The following is a 17,509-nucleotide window of genomic DNA, read 5'->3' as shown; positions in this document are numbered from 1 at the left end:
CTAATTAAGTCATCCAACAATATTAATCTCTTAAAAATGATTTTCGTACCCGTAATCACTTCTTATGGATTTCCAGGATCAAAGATTTTTTAATTGAGCTGTTCAACCTCAGCCAATTTTGAAGAAACTGCCTCTGCAGTGAAATAAATATATAGGACAAACTTTCCCATCAAGCTTTGCATTGAATTGTTGAAAAAGAAGTATTTTAATGGGGATAAAATCCCTGGCTGATATATGCTGATGTGAAAAGTGATTACTTTGCCAAAATGGTGTATTCTCTACAATTCTCCAGTCTCTCTGGAAAAGAGAGGCAGTCTATTACAAAAATGATAAATATTTATTTCCATGAGTTTGAAACACATATTAACATTTAATAAGAAAGTTGTCCTTAAGTTTATTTAATATTTTTAGGCTAAGGACTTTCCATTCCTCGTTTTCTACCATTAGCGGTTAAATGACACACTATCTGATTCATGTCTGCCTTCCTTCAAAGAAGTGTGGTTTGTCTAATTATTGATGTATTAGCTATGGCTACTTGGCATTATTTTTTTCTGATTTTTTTTCCTGATTTCAAAGTGGAAAAATGAAAATAGTGTTTTATATTGTACAACAGAAGTCTTCCTTCTCCATTTGAAATTCTATTTTCTCTACAACATGTAGGTAGTAGACAAAAATTCTAATTTACATCAAAGTTCTGAAACTTGAAAAAAAGTGCTGACTCCTTTCAGTACTCTATAGAGTGAAGTACTTTGGGGATAATTAAAGTTAGAGAAGCAAATTTTCTGAAATACAAATTGGAGCACCTGTGACAGATTCTGCTTTTGTTGCCAATGCACAACACAGCAAATGGTAACTCCCACTTAATCGGAAGCCTAGAGATGCAATGTCCAACCCCAACATAGCAACCACAAACCCCTCATCGTCATCATGTGTTGCGAATAACTACTAAAAAAACACAGCCCTTTATAACCAATCTGAATCCCAATTTGGCTGTGAACATGCCATATGAAGCTGTTTCCACATAAACCCAGGAACCAGAATTTAAATAGATTGTTTCCGATTCAACTTTGAAAATTCTTTGTAATTTTTAGCACTTGAATTAATTTGGGAGCAATGAAACTAAAGAAATAGAAATTAATATTTTATGTTAGCGATGCCCTAACAAAAAGTATTCAAATTAAAATTTAAAAAAAAATTAACAGTTGGTTCTAAGTATGAACAGTGGAGGGAAACGGAGGAATATTATTGGGTTCGTTATACAATATCCAATTCAATGATTTGAGTTGACCTTGTCCCAACACAGACCATCAGCTTGAGTTCTTGGTTTCCTCCCCAGTTCAGAACAAGGTTCACATTTCCACTTCAAGTAGCTGAAATGTCAACTATCCAGGCTTAAGAAGCAACTCTTACCTTGATGCAGCAGTACTCAGAAAAGGTAGCATGTCTTTTTGGACTCCCAGAGGACTTAATGTTCAGATGTTATTAAAATTTTATATATGTCAACTTTTAAAAAAAACAGGATTTCCTTAATTATGCTTGATTTTCTCTTATGTAAATATATTCATATTCTGAATTAAGGAAATTTTGTTTTATCTTTGAAAAAATTACCAAGAAACTTAAAGAATAGTGAGTATATTTTTAATACTCAATCATTCATTTGTTCATTCAAAAACTGTATGGAGTACTAAGCCAAGTATGAGGCAAATTCTAGGTACTGAGGAAATCGTGGTAAGATTTATTAAGAATAAATAAAACCCAGGGGCTGGGTTTGTGGCCCAGTAGCAGAGTGCTCACCTAGCACTTGTGAGGCACTGAGTTTGATCCTCAGTACCACATAAAAATAAATAAATAAAATAAAGGTATTGTGTCCATCTAAAAAAAATATTAAAAAAAAGAATGACTGCAAATATTGAGATGTGATTTGTGAGGGAAGGTTTCTTTGATTGAAGCTATAGAAATCTTTGTACAATTACCACTTGGTAAGATAAATTAAAACATTTGTACATAATGAATAAGAAGATTTTTAAGTTTCTTTCACCTCCATTAGTCAATGTATATAGAAGGCATGTGAATCTGAAATAGAAATCTGTTTTACATTTACATTTGTGTATTAAAGTTAATAGGCAGTAGAGTTGTCATATGTTATGAAAAGAATGTTTTAAGATTAACTTAGGAATAATTTGGGGTTCTTAGGTGTTTCAGAAATAGCAGAGTTGTTTGAAAGGGTTAAGACAAAGATGATCACTAGAATTTTCTTAAGGGATGTAACGAACAACACAGACTGATTAAAAATTTTAAAAAGCATGTTAAGCAAGAGTATATTTCAGTTTATCTATCTATGAAAATAGGTATTTAAACATTGATTTAAAGTGCAGGAATAGGGGCTGGGGTTATAGCTCATTGGTAGAGCATTTGCCTAGCTCGTGTGAGGCACTGGGTTCAATTCACATAAAACAAACAAACAAACAAACAAATAAACAAACAAACAAATAAATAAAGGTATTATGTCCAACTAAAAAAGTTTTAAATAAAATAAAATAAAATGCAGGATTAGAAATATAACTGTCTTGATTCAAATCCAAAAGCCAACACTCACTAGCTATATACAATCTTTGGTCCAGCTATATGACTTTAGCAAGTTTAGCAGGTTGCTTAAGTTCTCTGTACCTGTTTTCACATTATAAGATGGAGATAATAAAAGTATTATTGCCTAAAGTTTGTCTGAGAATTAAATAATTATATATATGTAAACATGCACATATACACACCTATACATGCATATACTGTGCTAGAAAATTGAAGAGTGCTTAGTATATCACAAGCACTCTGTAACCATTAGCAATTATAATCTTTTTATTCATCTCTGGCTATAGGGTAGAAAACCAAGTGGCAGAAGAAAAAGTGTAATTAATAATAATAAAGAACACAGCACAAACAATAATATTTGCTTCCTTTTTAGTACCATGTGAGATTCTTTGTATTTTATCTCATTCAATCTAAGTCAACATTATGAGGTAGATAGTATCATCATCATTTAATAAATCAGAGCACTAAATCTCAGAGACTAGCCCACACCCAACACCAAACCCATGCATGCAACTGCCTACCCAAATCCAATATCCAAGAACACTGCACACATGACTAAGAGTCACATTTGAAACTGAATTCATCCCCTGCAACATCAGCTTCTTTTGTGAGTTTTTCCCCATCAAAGCCCTTTCCATCCACCTCAACCAAAGAATTATCTTGATTCCTCCCTCTCCTTCTACCACATTCAGGTTATGATCTATGATCTAAATATTTCTCCAAGATTTCTCCTCCCCTTTGCCTCCTTGGCAGACACTCCCCTGCTTCTTCCTGGGTTAACTACAAGTGCAAAAGTTTCTGCTCCAGACCTTTCAAGTCTAATCTCTACCATAAAGTCAGAATAATTTTGGTAAAATGCATACTGCTATGCTCAGAATATAAACACAAACACCCGAGTGTGACTTAAGAATGCCCACCACAGTCTGGGTCCCTCTGTACCAATCCAATCCTATCCCTTAACTTATGGTTTCCCACCTCAACTTAGCCACTTTCAGCTTTCTGAAGATTCTCAATGTGTATGTTCTGTCTTCTGTGGTTCTCTGTACAGCAATTATCTATACATACCTTTCTCCTTTCCCTATCTAAAGTCAATTCAAACTCTGTATCTCAATTTTGAAGCATTTCCTCTTTGAATCCTTCCCTGCCCATTCCAATTCTTTTCCTATTTCTAAGTTGAATATCTCTCTTAGAGTCTCACATGTTGTACTAGATAAGAGCATTTATCACACTGTATTATAATTACCTGTTTATTAGTCTGACTATTCACTTGGACTACAAACTTAGAGAGAGTAAGGAAACTTTCATCCCTGTTAACTATTATTTAGCCAGAACTCTGTGCCCAGAATAGTACACAGTAGATTCTCAATATATGTAGGTGACTTGTCTTTTTGAAATATGCCTATCTGTTAATAATTGACAACTAGTAGATGAAGGTTTCCTATATACATCACACTCTCCTAAATTTTCATATTTAGGTACTAATATCAGATATAATTCATTATTTCCATGTGTATTTGTCAGATATGTAACTTGAATTGGTATATGAAATTGAATTTGAGGTCATCAAAAACTTGTCAACCATTGAGACCACTTTTGTTTTACTTCTTTTGCTAACAAGTGACACGGTTCACAATGCTTCACGTATAAAAGTCAATGGGACTAATATACAAAGGGAAAAGTAAAGTACTATCATCTTTTAAGATTTACATGGAAATAAGTATAGATACTTGCTCTCTTTTTAATGAGTTCTCCAACATGCTAGGACTCATGTAAACACTTAGATGGCTTATTCCTTGGGACATAGAGAGAAGGTTCCATAAAACAGTATAGACTGGTTTATATGTATTTAGCTGCAAGTAGCAAAAATATCCAGAGAATGACACTTAAATAGCAAAACTGACTGGGTATGGTGTGCATGCCTGTAATCCCAACAACTTGGAAGGCTGAAAGAGGAGGATTGCAAGTTCAAGAACAGCCTCAGCAACTTAGCAAGACCCTGTCTCAAAATAAAAAGTAAAAAAAGGCTTGGGGATGTGGCTCAGTGTATAAGCACCCTTGGGTTCAATGCCCAATAGCAAAATAAATGAATAAATAAATAAGCAAGATTTATTCTTTCCTGTTATAGTTAGCACTGAGATGCAGTCACTCTTCTCTGAAATTATTTTCAGTCCAACCTTATGTATGTTTTAACTTCATCCTCAGATTCGTGACTGTGATGGTAGTAGAAATCCTAAGCATCACATTCAGACATGACTTGTACAGAAGAAAGAAAAACACATAATTTCTTTGTGAGAATCTCTTTCCAAATTATCAGAAAACCTTCTTAAAACCTTCTGTGAACTCATCCCCTACAATATGCATTTGTCAAAAACGTATCAAGTGCTTTAGCAAAAACCTGTTACTGCAGCATATGAGAGTGTTGCTTTGGGCTTTACTCAAAGGAAGACGTAGTCCTCTGAAGCATATGGCTCTTCCAAAGAGGGTGAGAACTTAGAAGAAATCAGAATTCAGCTAATGAGAAAGGAGGGGAGACTATCGTTTCGTAGGCCACCAGTAGTGTTTATCTAATAAGACTGGGAACAGGAGTCTGGGTCCCAGTGATGCTGGGAAGCAGGCTGCCCTCTACTCATGCCACTAGTCTAGAAAGTGCTAGGTAAATTCAAACATTGATTTTTCTGACTATGTGACATGAAGGCTGAAGCAAAGGTTTGAAATAGTGTTGCTTTCTATCAAGAATAATTATACCTCCAAAGATTTGTAGTGAGCATTTGTCATTTTTTGGATTTCCAGCATTTAAACACCATTTTTATATAGGGGCAATAACTCACTGTGGGATGTGGGAGGAAGGAAAAGGACTCGACTTCCCACTATTACAATGGAAAGAACAAAATACTAAATACTCCCTCTCTGCTTTTCCTGGCAGCAAGGCATGGGTGTGTGTCCTGGCCTCAGACAAGAGGATGCTTCCTCCTAGGACTATGAATTCTAAAGAAGTAATGCAGAAACTCAGGAGGAGCTGAAAATTATTCCCAGTGACACAGTGATGGATGCACTAATGGCAGCAACTAAACCAGCCATTCCTGTGGCACACTGATCCTGACTAGCTTTCTTGATTCCAGTCTTGTACCATCTGTGGAGTAATCTTAATTCTCCAGTCTTCCCAGTGATTCTATGGATTACCTAGATCCTTCCAAAAAATTCCTTTCTGTTTATCTCAGGTAGAGTTTGCTTCTGTTGCTTGCAACCCTGAATTCTGACTGATATAAAACCAATGGGTAATATAAACAATCAAGACATTGGAAAATGATCTTGATGATCCATAGAAAGGAAAGTGGAAACTGTCTCTTATGCCTTATACAAAATAAATCCAAAGACACAAAAGTTCTATTTAGTAAATATACTAGGCTTTCATTGTGTTAGAAACAGTAGGTATGGGAGTTCTGAGACGTCGTTATGGTTTAGATGAGAGGTGTCCTCCCCAAAGCTCATGTCTGAGACAATGCAAAAAAGGTTAGAGGTGAAATGATTGGTTTATGAGAGCTTTAACTAATCAGTGCTTTAATCCACTGATGGGGATTAACTGGGTGGCAACTACAGCCAGGAAAGGAGGTTGTGGCTAGAAGAGATAGGTCATTGGGGTGTGCCTTTGGGATACATAATTGTCCCTGAGCATAGTTCTCTGATTCCTTGTCGCCAAGTCCTAAGCTGTATTCTTCCACTATACCCTTCTGCAATGACATTCTGCTTCACCTTGGGCCAGAGCTATTGAGTGTGCTATCCATGAACTGAGACCTCCAGGAGCTCCAAATAAGCTTTTCCTACTCCCAAATTGTTCTTGTCAGTTTGGTAATGAAAAAGCTGACTAAAACAGATGTATATTTAAATTTGAAAAAACAAAGAGAGATAAATAAGGCTAAAACTGAGATGTAATACAGAAAGTTCCACATTTAAGGGTACACATATAATGACAAAACAATAATATTAAAACTATATAAAATTTTTGTTTTAGACTTCCAGAACAGGGAAGCTTTAAGTGGAGAAAATAAGCTCTAGACCTAAATATTTGTAAATATGTATACTATTGGAATAAGGTGATCTTAAAGGGATCCATAAATAAGAAAAGTAGATTAAAATTGCCAGGTCGTAGCAACATCCTACATGAGTTATGTAAAACACCCATTTGAAGTCTAGCCCATGCACTTCAGACCATGTTTTCACATAACCTGACTTAGGGAAACTGAAGCAAGGAGACTAAAATGGTCATGGATGACAAACTAAAACAAAGAAGGCTAGACTGTACATTAAGATGTTTATTTCGATTATTTTGAAGACCAGCAAGAAATTAGGAGATCGAGTAGAAATGAGCAGCAAAATATGGAGAAAGCCTTTTGAGAGAATAAAAGGAATCTTCACACTTGAATTCTATTAGAGAATCAAAGAAGAGAAGATACAAATTATTATTTCAACCTTTCTTTGTGTTTACAGTAAGTTTTCAAGGAGAAAATATAGTATAATAGCAAACTTTTTGTGGTACAGCATTTCAAGCCACCAGAGACAGAGAGAGACAGACAGAGACAGGGAAAAGGTGACCTTTTAAAAAGAAGCCTATTTGAAGAAATCTAGGAACAATAGTTGAAGACTCAATTATCATTGTTTGTATACCATTTTAATTCTGATATTAAAAAGTATATTTACCCTAAATTTACCTTCAGAAATGGTTTGCTTAGATATAGGAGTATTCAGAAATATCTCTAGGAACAAAAAGGCATTTTACATGTTTTAAAAAATCCATTATCCCATTTAATGAATGTAAATTTTGTAAAGATCAATATATTTTCATAAGAGGTTACTAAATACAGCAGAAAACCAGAAAAATTTAAGTCAAAACAACCTACCAACCTATAAAAGGTTTTTTTTTTTTTTGCTTGTTTGTTTTAAATGATAGACAATGGCACGTTCTCACATCATTTTTGTTTCCAAATATATCTTATGTAGTAATTATAGATCAAACCACCAATGCCTCAATTTGTAGGCACATCACCAGAGTTACAATATTGCCACTGCTAGATTTGTACTCCATTGTAGAATAACCTGACAAGGCCCCACACCTGTCAGCGAAATAGTGTAGATGTAATAGTCTATAGGGGTGTTCTGGGGTACTAAAATATCCCCACCTCTCACTTTTCCTGCTAGCCTGAAATATTACTGAGACATAAAATGAATCTATTGGTAAAACTGAAGTTTGTGAATTGCTTTTTTCCAAATGCCCTGATAAAGGGCTTTGACCACTACAAGCTCATAAAATAGATAAATTCTATTCTGGCTGGTAAAACGCACTGCCTTGTGTAAATCAAGATGCCCACTGCTTACAGGTATGTACACAGAGTTCCTCTCTCCCACCTCTCTTCTCTCAGTGTCTTGGTCCTGGCGACCAGCAGAGAAGAAACTATAATGTAGTTGAGAAAAACCAGTGTATATATTAAAAAGAACAAAGTAAGAATCCAGGCTAATCCTTACCAGTCATGTGATCTTGAGGAAAGTAGCAATTTTTTCTAAACCTTAATTTCTTCAACTGCAAATTGTAGATAATATAGTACTTTATACAAGAGTGCCTGGTAGATCCCATACAACACGCAAAGCCCTTAAAAATGCTTGCCATACAAAGAACCAAGAAACTAATTATTTTCATAGCATGGTCAATGGGGGAAAAACAGGTCTAAAATCAACATATTTTTCTTCAATCTTCTCTCCAAGAGAAGCCAGAGTCTTCTACAGACCAAAGAGAGAAATTATATGGTCTAAACTGAAAAAGGAATGTGCTTGGAACAAAATAGGAAAAGAGAGAAGAGGAGAGGAGAGGAAAGAAAGGGAAGGGAGGGAAGGGAAGACTTAGAAGACTTCTTTCCAAGTCTGGGAAAGGAAAGGGTCTTGGATGGTTCCTCAGGTTTTGGGGTCTTGTACCCTATTTTCCACAGAGTTCTATTGAACTTACAAGACCACTGATGCTCATGAAGTAAGAGCATTAATTAGTCTCAGCAGCACAAATCACACTTGCCCAAGACATCACTAAAGCAATAGAGACACTAATTTTCAAGTGACCAGAAAGACTTAGAAAAGATAATCAAACTCAAGAAACATGTACTATCTCTACTTCTTTCCCACTGACTATTCAGTGCCCTTAAATGAAACAGATCATACAGTGCAGATGAGACCAGGGTCACTTTACCTTATATTTGGATAGAAAAATTCCCAGAGATGCTCTCATATCAATAGGAATTACATAAGGAGACTCATAAAGACAGTTTACATTTCCCATGGTTCAGAAGCATGGGAGATTTCTCTTACACAGTGTTAAAATCATACATAATGCTTTGCTAGTACAGTACACTGTTGACTGTTAGTACAGTGGCTTTTGTCTACAATTTCCTGGTTTATATTTCACAGTTCATCTTAATCAATTTCTGGCAAATATCCTCATTTCTTTTGTAGCCTAGTTCTTTGATTAAACTGTTTTCATAAAAACCCCAGCCCAAAATGAATCCAAGTCTTTGTCTTCTCCAAACCTGCATTCATATAGCTGAGCATCACAAGAGAAAATCATGCAACTGAGAAGCTTAGCTTTATTACACATTCATTTCATCATCACCAAACTCAAATAGGTACTCACTGCTGTCAAGACAGCCCCTTCCTATCCCTCCTAGTCCTCAACGTGCAAACCTCTACACCTCCCACTGTCACTTGACTTGCATTCAGCTACTGACCTTGTCTTTAGAAACAATGAAAAAAACAGAAGTCATCAGAAAGGACTTCCCTCATTTTCTCATTTCCAAATTTGCTGGAAGAATGTCTTGTGTTAAAGACAAATCCTTTCATCTTTCCAGGGACCAATGTCCCAGAGTTATCTCTTACTCCTCAAACATTATCCTATTCATCTTCTCCTGAAGCTTTCTTTGCCGGCCAAAAACCAGTACAGCTGGCTCTCGTCTCTGAAAACAAAAGTCAGTCTTAGCCCTTATTCCCCTATAACTCTGGACCCCATTTCTCTGATGTCCTTCTTTGACAAATTTGATTAAACTTTATTCTGCATACTCTGGCTCATCTGCCATGTCTCTGTTTATTCTTTAACCCATTTTAATGGAAACCAGTAAGTTCTCAGGTTGCCAGATAGAACAATTTTCATTCTTCATCCTACTTCACCTCACAGTTGCATTTAATCTTGTTGGCCACTTCTTCCTGAAAGGAACTTTTCTTTTGGTGCTGGTGACAGATGATGCCTTTGGTATTCTGCCCACCTCTGTCTATTCCATCTGGTTCTCCTTCACAGATCCCTCCCCTCCTATCAACATCCAATCATTACATCTCTTAGGACTTGCTGACAGGCCCTCAACACAGAAACTCAGAATCATTCTTGATCACCTTCCCTTCCTCACTTCTCACGTCACACATTTTACCCAATCTATAGATTCTACTTCAAAAACCATGGCAACTCCATTTATGCCTCTGTATATCTCCTTACTATTTAAGCCTCCATAACATCTCATCTGAATATAAAAACATCTTCCTTGCTTTTTAACCCAATTCCTCTTTTGAGATGTTAACTACCTCAATTCCAGGGAATTAGCGTAATTAGTCTGAGAACTATTTTAAATATAAATAGAACCATGTGATATCCAGTCTAAAACTGTTTAATAGCATCCTACCACACACAGAACAAAGACCAAACTTGACACAGTTTACTTGGTCGCTGCACAATTGGCTCCACACACACCCCCTTTCTACTTCACTTCTGTCTTTACTCTGTCCACATCTGCTTCATTTCCTTAAACATGCTCACTTTTTTTTTTTCCAGACCTTCTCCTAAGCTCTTTCCTCTTTCTGGAATCTCCTTCCACCCCACCTTTTTCTTATCTTATCCGTCAGTCCTCAGCTGAACATGTCTTCTCAATTCCCTTAACAACTAATCTGAAGCTGCTCAAACCTACCTATCCCCCATCATGCTGTCTTATAGTATCCTATATTTTTTTCCTTCCTAGCACTTATCACATTGAAGATATATACACTTTTTTTTTCCCTATTTTGTGTCTCCTCTATTCTATTATATGATTCATGAGAACAGGGGCTCTATCTCTTATGTACAGCATGCCCTGGGTACTTGATACTTATTATAGCATGTGACTTAGAGTAAGTGTCTAATAAATATGTGCAGAATAAGTGAAAGACTGAATTTTTCTGATGGGTGAGCAACGTGGACTGTAGACATAAAACTAAGCAAGGCTGGTATAAGAAAAGAAGTCAAAGATTTGGTTTATTAGCACAAAGAATTAAGAAACTATTTTAACACTTCGAATGGGCTATGTTTCTGAAATGAAAAAAAAAAATCTATAAGATAACCACAGGGAGAGACCTTGAATAGAAAAAGAAAAGTGAATGTAGGAGACGAATGGCAAAAGAAAATCAGATTCAGTATAATAAAGGGACACCACCATTGCCCTGTGTCGTGCTAGCTTGAAGCTCTCTCTTCCACAGTCTGAAATACAGAGGAAAACCAAAATGGAAGTTTGAATGCATCTGTATTTTTTGTAAGCAAGGTTCCAAATATGTGACTTAGACTAAGTTTTTGCAGAATTCTTCTTAAACCACTACTTTATAACATGCAGCTTTTCATAACATTATTATTAGATACTAGATATCATGGGGAACTTTAATAGTACAGGTATTATGGCTCATTATTTTTATTTTATAACCATTTATACAGGTTACTAAAAAGACAGTAAGACCTCAATTTTTAAATAGTGAAAAACATTCAGAAATGTTGTAAGAGAGTAAGTGAAAAGAGTGAAGTACAGTAGAGAATATATAATTTTTTTCAATCTTATTTGTGATAAAAATATATCAACCAAAATAGCTATGAGACAGTTTTTTACATTCTAAATTGGAAAGAAATTTATTTTGAAAACATAAAAAACCCAAAGCTGTTTAATTACAGTCTAATAAAAAGGGAACCTTCAAACTTTACTTCTAGCATTAGATAGTAACAACATTTTGGAGGAAAGAGTGATAATAAGAAATGTATTGAAAAGATCATCAAAAATATAAGGGGGAAATCTATCATTTAATGACTACTGGAATGTCATTTAACAAAAATTGGAAAGCAACTTAAATGTTCACAGACAGGAACAAAGCTTAAGGTGCTATGGTACATCTATGTCATGTTAACTAGTATTAAGCTATATAATAGTATCATCATATAATTATGAAAATATGAGTAAGAAGGAAAAAATATTCCCAATTTAGGAGGGATTTTTTTTGGCATCAAAATTTGTAACATTTTCAAATAGATAGTCCTAAGATAGTATATGAACTTTCCAAAACAGGAAACATAGGAGAAAAAATAAAATTTAAAAATGAAGAAAAAAATAAAATTTCTGATGTGGGAGTTACATAGGCTAGAGAAATGCCTCTAAAGAAAGTTTACTGTACTTAAGAACTAGAAATCTACCCAAATCTCTATAAAGTATTAAAGACAGTTTGTAGATAGATAAATTCAAGTGTGTATGTATTTATAAAACAGATGCATTTACACATGTAGAATATATAAATATATTCATCCATCCCACTAAAAGTGTCTACTAATTTCACAGATCATTTTTAAATTAAGAGATCAAAAACATTATTTTATCCTGTTAACTTGATTAGGTAAAATGCATAATGTATCTTTAGTCCTTAACTATCAGGTAAAGGAAAACTAATAAATACAAATTCAGAAAGCCTATCGTTGAAGTAAGTAAATGTTATCATATTGATTGGTGACACCAAATTATTACTCAGTGGCAACTTCTTTCTACCTATAACATATCTAAATCTGCACAACATTTTTAGATGAACATGAAAACATCTGAGCAAAACTACCTATAGTCAATAGTTTCAGATTAAACACAATTCAGTTACCACCTGGTTAAAAACACAACACTGTCTCTTCAGAAATAGATTAACTTTGAAACACTGTTCTAGTCTTTAATTTTAATTTATTTGAAAACCTACATGCAGGGGAGCAAATACTCTCTCACAAACACAAGGCTGGGGTTTTCAAATAAAAACCTGAATACACATGTTAACATATAACAGCTCACTGGAACACAAGTTATTGAGTATGTTGCTGCTACTAATAATCCCTGTGGCTTTGTGCCTGTCATTACCTTCAGGCTATCAGAATTTTATGAGCACAAACCAATAGTAATGATATTTCCTTTTTGCTTTTTATCCACACCTCATTGCCTTACATCGATTTGCATAAGCAATTTCCACCCTGATAATTGGAGCCAAACATCTTGTTGTAGGTTACCTTATGGAAAAGAGCAGTTAAATACTAATTAAGAGAAATCTTTCTTTATTCAACCATATTTTGGATGATGCTGAATTACCCTCCCTGGTTGAGCAGGAAGGTGACTCACATTCTGACAGGGATTTCAGGGTTTGAGTCTATACCAAGCTTAACAATGATCTTTCATCATGATTTTAATTCCCTGATGTTGGTTCATAACAATATGAAGAATGGTACTGCTAGGCTCAAATCATTAAAACAATATTGTTTTATTTGAAAAGAAAAAGCAATGGTACTATGTACTAATTATATTTTTAATAGCTGCTGAGCCAATCAATGTTATTGGAGGACTTCATAATTATAGCTTTATTTTGTATTTCCAGAAAAATCAGAGGAATAAAGTGTAATTAGGGAAATTTAAAAAAAGTAAAACTGAAATAAGAAAGATACAAGTCATGTAACAAAAATTTTATCTGAAAGCATTACCTGAATTACTTATTTTTATAATAAGCCTGTAATAGTTAGATAGAATCAGGATTTAAGTCATAGGAATATAACCTAAATTATAAAAACAAGGTAAAAAGACAGTTCCTAAAACCAGGCATAGTGGTACACTCTTGCAGTCCCAGCTACTCTGGAGGCTAAGTTTGAAAGTTGGGAACAATCCTAGGAAACACAGGAAGACCTATCTCAAAAAAAGAAAGAAAGGGGAAAAAAGGGAAAGAAAGAAAGAAAGAAAGAAAGAAAGAAAGAAAGAAAGAAAGAAAGAAAGACATGCTAATTTACTGATCACGTGCATATTTAATCATAAGCATTGTTAAATGTGGGTGTAAAATAATGTACATGCACCAAACAATAAGGTTCTTAGAAACTGAAAAATGAAAAATTTGCCAAAAGATGCTAGAAGTGGGCAGTATTTATTGGAGGAAGAATTTAGAGGAAGCACTTATTTATGGAAGCAAGAAAGATTTCAAGGGGATAATTTCAAGAACTTCTACAGAGACAAAATAAAACAAGAAGGGCAAAACTGAAGCATCCTTATACTCCAGGTACCACAGAGAAAAGAAAATTCAACAACATCAGAAACTGGAGTTTGTCCAAGTAGAAGAGAGGACAGAAATGAGGTCAGACTGAGTATATTCCACTCCAGTGTCCCATCAGAGAGAACTCCACTTGTGCTGTGGCAATATAATGAGAAAAACACTTTACTGTAAATACTAAAGAGACATAGAGCCCCACATGGTCTTACTAGCTTGTCCTTAGAAGATGACCTAGTAAGGAATCTGGAGATGATCATACCACAGACAAAAAGGATGTACTAAAGATAAGAATTACATTAGATTTTAAAAGTGAAACTTGAGCTTGTGTGTAAGAGAGTTTCTGGTTGCTGCTGACCTGCTTATTGCATTTCTCATGACTCTATTTCAGTCCCAGTAGGTAATGTATCATACAGTTGTTTTCTTAGTCATCATTACTCATTTAAATTATGGCTAGGAGAAAATCCTGGCCTGGGAAAACACATGTTTATTTTCCAGATGTTACAGAGAGTTGGTCCTAAATAAAAAGCAATTTAGACAAACTGCTACTCAAAACTTCTTCCTGTTCTTACCATATTCCAGGAAGACTAGAAAACAGGATAGGTAGAATGAGCAGTCCATACTTGTGATCCTGGAAACCAAATGCCTGAAATTCTTAAGTTAATCAAAAAGCAAAACAATTATGTACAATTATAAGTTCCCCATCTTTTCTCTAACTCCTTATTTTGGAGTAATAACAAAATATTTAAAAAATTTTTAGATGTATCCCTGATACCATTCACCCTGACATAATCAAATCAACTGATTCAAAGAGGAGTCTAGAAATTATAGAGCACCAACAACTGCACTACATTTAGGAAACAAGTAAAATGTGCTCATTGTTGGTTTGATTTTCCTAACTTCTCCTACCACATACCTTTACAAAACTATTAAAAATCATTTGGGAACATTCTGGTAGAGAAGGATCACATGGTCTTAATATAAACATACAGGAAGAGATAAATCAAAGATTTAATAGTTTTTAAATCTCCATATGGCAACCTATAAAATAATGCAACTAATAATCAAAATAGAATAAAGACATCTATAGCTTAAGTGTATCTAAATTAGCAATCCACCCACTAGTCCCACTAATTTCCACATTTCTGTTCATAGTCTGTGCTGGAAGCCTGAAAACTTTATCTGCTGTAGTCTGTTGCTAGTTAGGTCCAAGTTTATGTTCTACCAAAAGAAAAGTACACATAGGAGACAGGGAAGGTGGTAAAGAAGGAGAAGACCTCATTGCTCAGGAAGCAGAGTCCAGACATGTTGACCTTTGCAGAAGACAGTTAAAATACTACCAGTGGCTTCCAGGTGTGCTATAGGTAGCTAAGAATAGGGATATCAGTACTTGGATACCCAAATTTCCTGATTTTCTGAAAGCTAACAGTAACATTTCTTTTTATACTCTTTCCTCCTCAGTTTTAGAAAATCTGTAAACTCATTATTGGATTCCTTTCTTTCTACTTGGTTTTAATTTTTCTACTGAATTACATACTGGAAGTGATTCCAGACCTTTAGAGATGGTTATCTACAACTCTTGGGCTATATTAATTAGATGTAAAGGAGGTAATATTGACAGGAGATAACAAGATCATAATAACTCATGGTTTTCAAAGCCAAAACAATTTCTTAAATTATCTTCAAGAGTTTCCTAAATTGAAGAATAGTTTTCAGGAAAACAGATGACTTTTAATAGAACCTTATGGCAGAACAGAATCTTTGGCAATTTCTGACTGAACTGGAGAGATTACAAAAGGAAGACAATTACTTTGGTGCTTTAAATTCTCAGTTGAAGGCCTAGGTAAGAACCAGAGATCTTCTATGACTATGGTAAGAGTCTTGTATCTCTTATAGATTCAGAATCAAGATACCTGGAAAACGGACTAATGTTTGAAATTCTGAGTGGCAAAACGACAACTCAAGTAAATTGCCTGAATTTTCTGGATCTTTTAGGTGAATGTTAGGGCATCCATTGGGAAAGCATAGGACAATGAGAATTGAACACAGGCCTTTAAAGTCTACATTCCAACTGAACCTCCCTTGGTAACAAAAGCAGATCTTATCTCTGAAAAAGTGAAGATCTCCTTGTTTGTCCCTTAGAACGACGCTTACCAAGGGAGATGACTGTCATCAAGACTAACCTCCAGTATACTCCAATGCTGTCTTAGTGTAAGTAGAGTCAATTTAGATTTGGGGAATACAAGTAGAATTCTCATCTTAGGAATCATAAGAAATCATAACATATGCACCAAAAATTGCCAATAAATATCAAAAAGTCTGAGAAAACTGTAGTTTAATCCCCAAAAATTAAACTATTAAAAAAGTACAAAAATAAGTTAAAATTCTAAGTTGTTTCCTCACACTGGCATAATGAAACATATTACTAGCAAAAACTCTGTAACAACAAATCCTGATCTGATTTGACTACTATTATAGTACTGCATACATTGATGGCCATATAGTCCTAATATTCAAATGGTTACCTAAGGATTCAAGAACAGGGAATCACTTATTTTTGCTCATCTAGTTTATTATTTCTCCCATCAAATTAAAAGAGCCCTCAAAATTAGAGATATCAAACCCAAATTGTCTAACTAGTAAACTACATTAAATAAACTCTAGACTGAGAATGGAAAGATGGCAAGATTCTTGGAGTCTTAGTCTTACATTTTAAAACCATGAAGCAAGAGGCTTATAAGACTTACTGGCTTGTAGAAGGCCCAACATTAATTAAAAGAAGAAATGAGAATTATTTTTCCCCACTTATTCTATTGCTTCAAGAATCCCAAAAGATGCCTGCTATTATTTTGTGCAAAATAGATTATGTAGATAATCTATTTTGTAGACAGTAGATATGTGGAGTTTGATAAAATACAGTTACTCCCATGTTTTTAAAATACATTATTATTTATGAGTGTCACACATAGTCAACCATAGAAGGATTCAAGCTTGACTCACCCCAGGTTCCACTTTCAATTTAAATATTAAAACTGAAGCAAATTTATTTGTGGTATCGAGGATTAATTTTTATGTATGTATTTATACAGTATTTACAAAACAAAAGGTTTGGGATAACTTATTTTTAAAGAAAACATGGAAGACTGAACCATTTAAGAAATAAGAGGAACTAAACAAAGATGTATTGAGAACCCCAGTGCAAGGAAAGTTGTGATTCTTCATATGGAATTATTCTCTAGGGTTTCTAATAGCTTATCCAATGTGTTATGGCATTATTAGAAACAAGCTTTCTCAAAAAGTCTCAGGGGTCCCTGTGTTCTGAGGAATATGATTGACTTGAAATTTAAAATATATATTACATATGAAATACTATAAAAGGTATGAAATAGAGTCAAATCTACATTCAGATATTTTATAAATAAAGCATGAATATGCAATCTAACCCAGAGACCTATTACCTCCCTATGTTTTAAATGTATAATGTATGTATTTGTAAACAATATTTGCCTGGTTCAAAGTTTATGCGGGTCATAAGGACACACAAAATTGCAGAACAACACAAATT

General features: G+C 34.5%; 1 protein-coding gene across 1 annotated transcript in view; it reads right to left on the bottom strand.

Annotated features, from left to right (window-relative positions):
• Nucleotides 1-17,509, bottom strand: part of Trhde (thyrotropin releasing hormone degrading enzyme) — a 367,467-nt gene that overhangs the window by 96,373 nt on the left and 253,585 nt on the right. The gene's annotated exons all lie outside the window — the stretch shown is intronic.

Source organism: Sciurus carolinensis, chromosome 4 (assembly GCF_902686445.1).
Source record: "Sciurus carolinensis chromosome 4, mSciCar1.2, whole genome shotgun sequence".
Classification (NCBI taxonomy): domain Eukaryota; kingdom Metazoa; phylum Chordata; class Mammalia; order Rodentia; family Sciuridae; genus Sciurus; species Sciurus carolinensis.
This window is presented reverse-complemented; position numbering and strand designations above follow the sequence as displayed.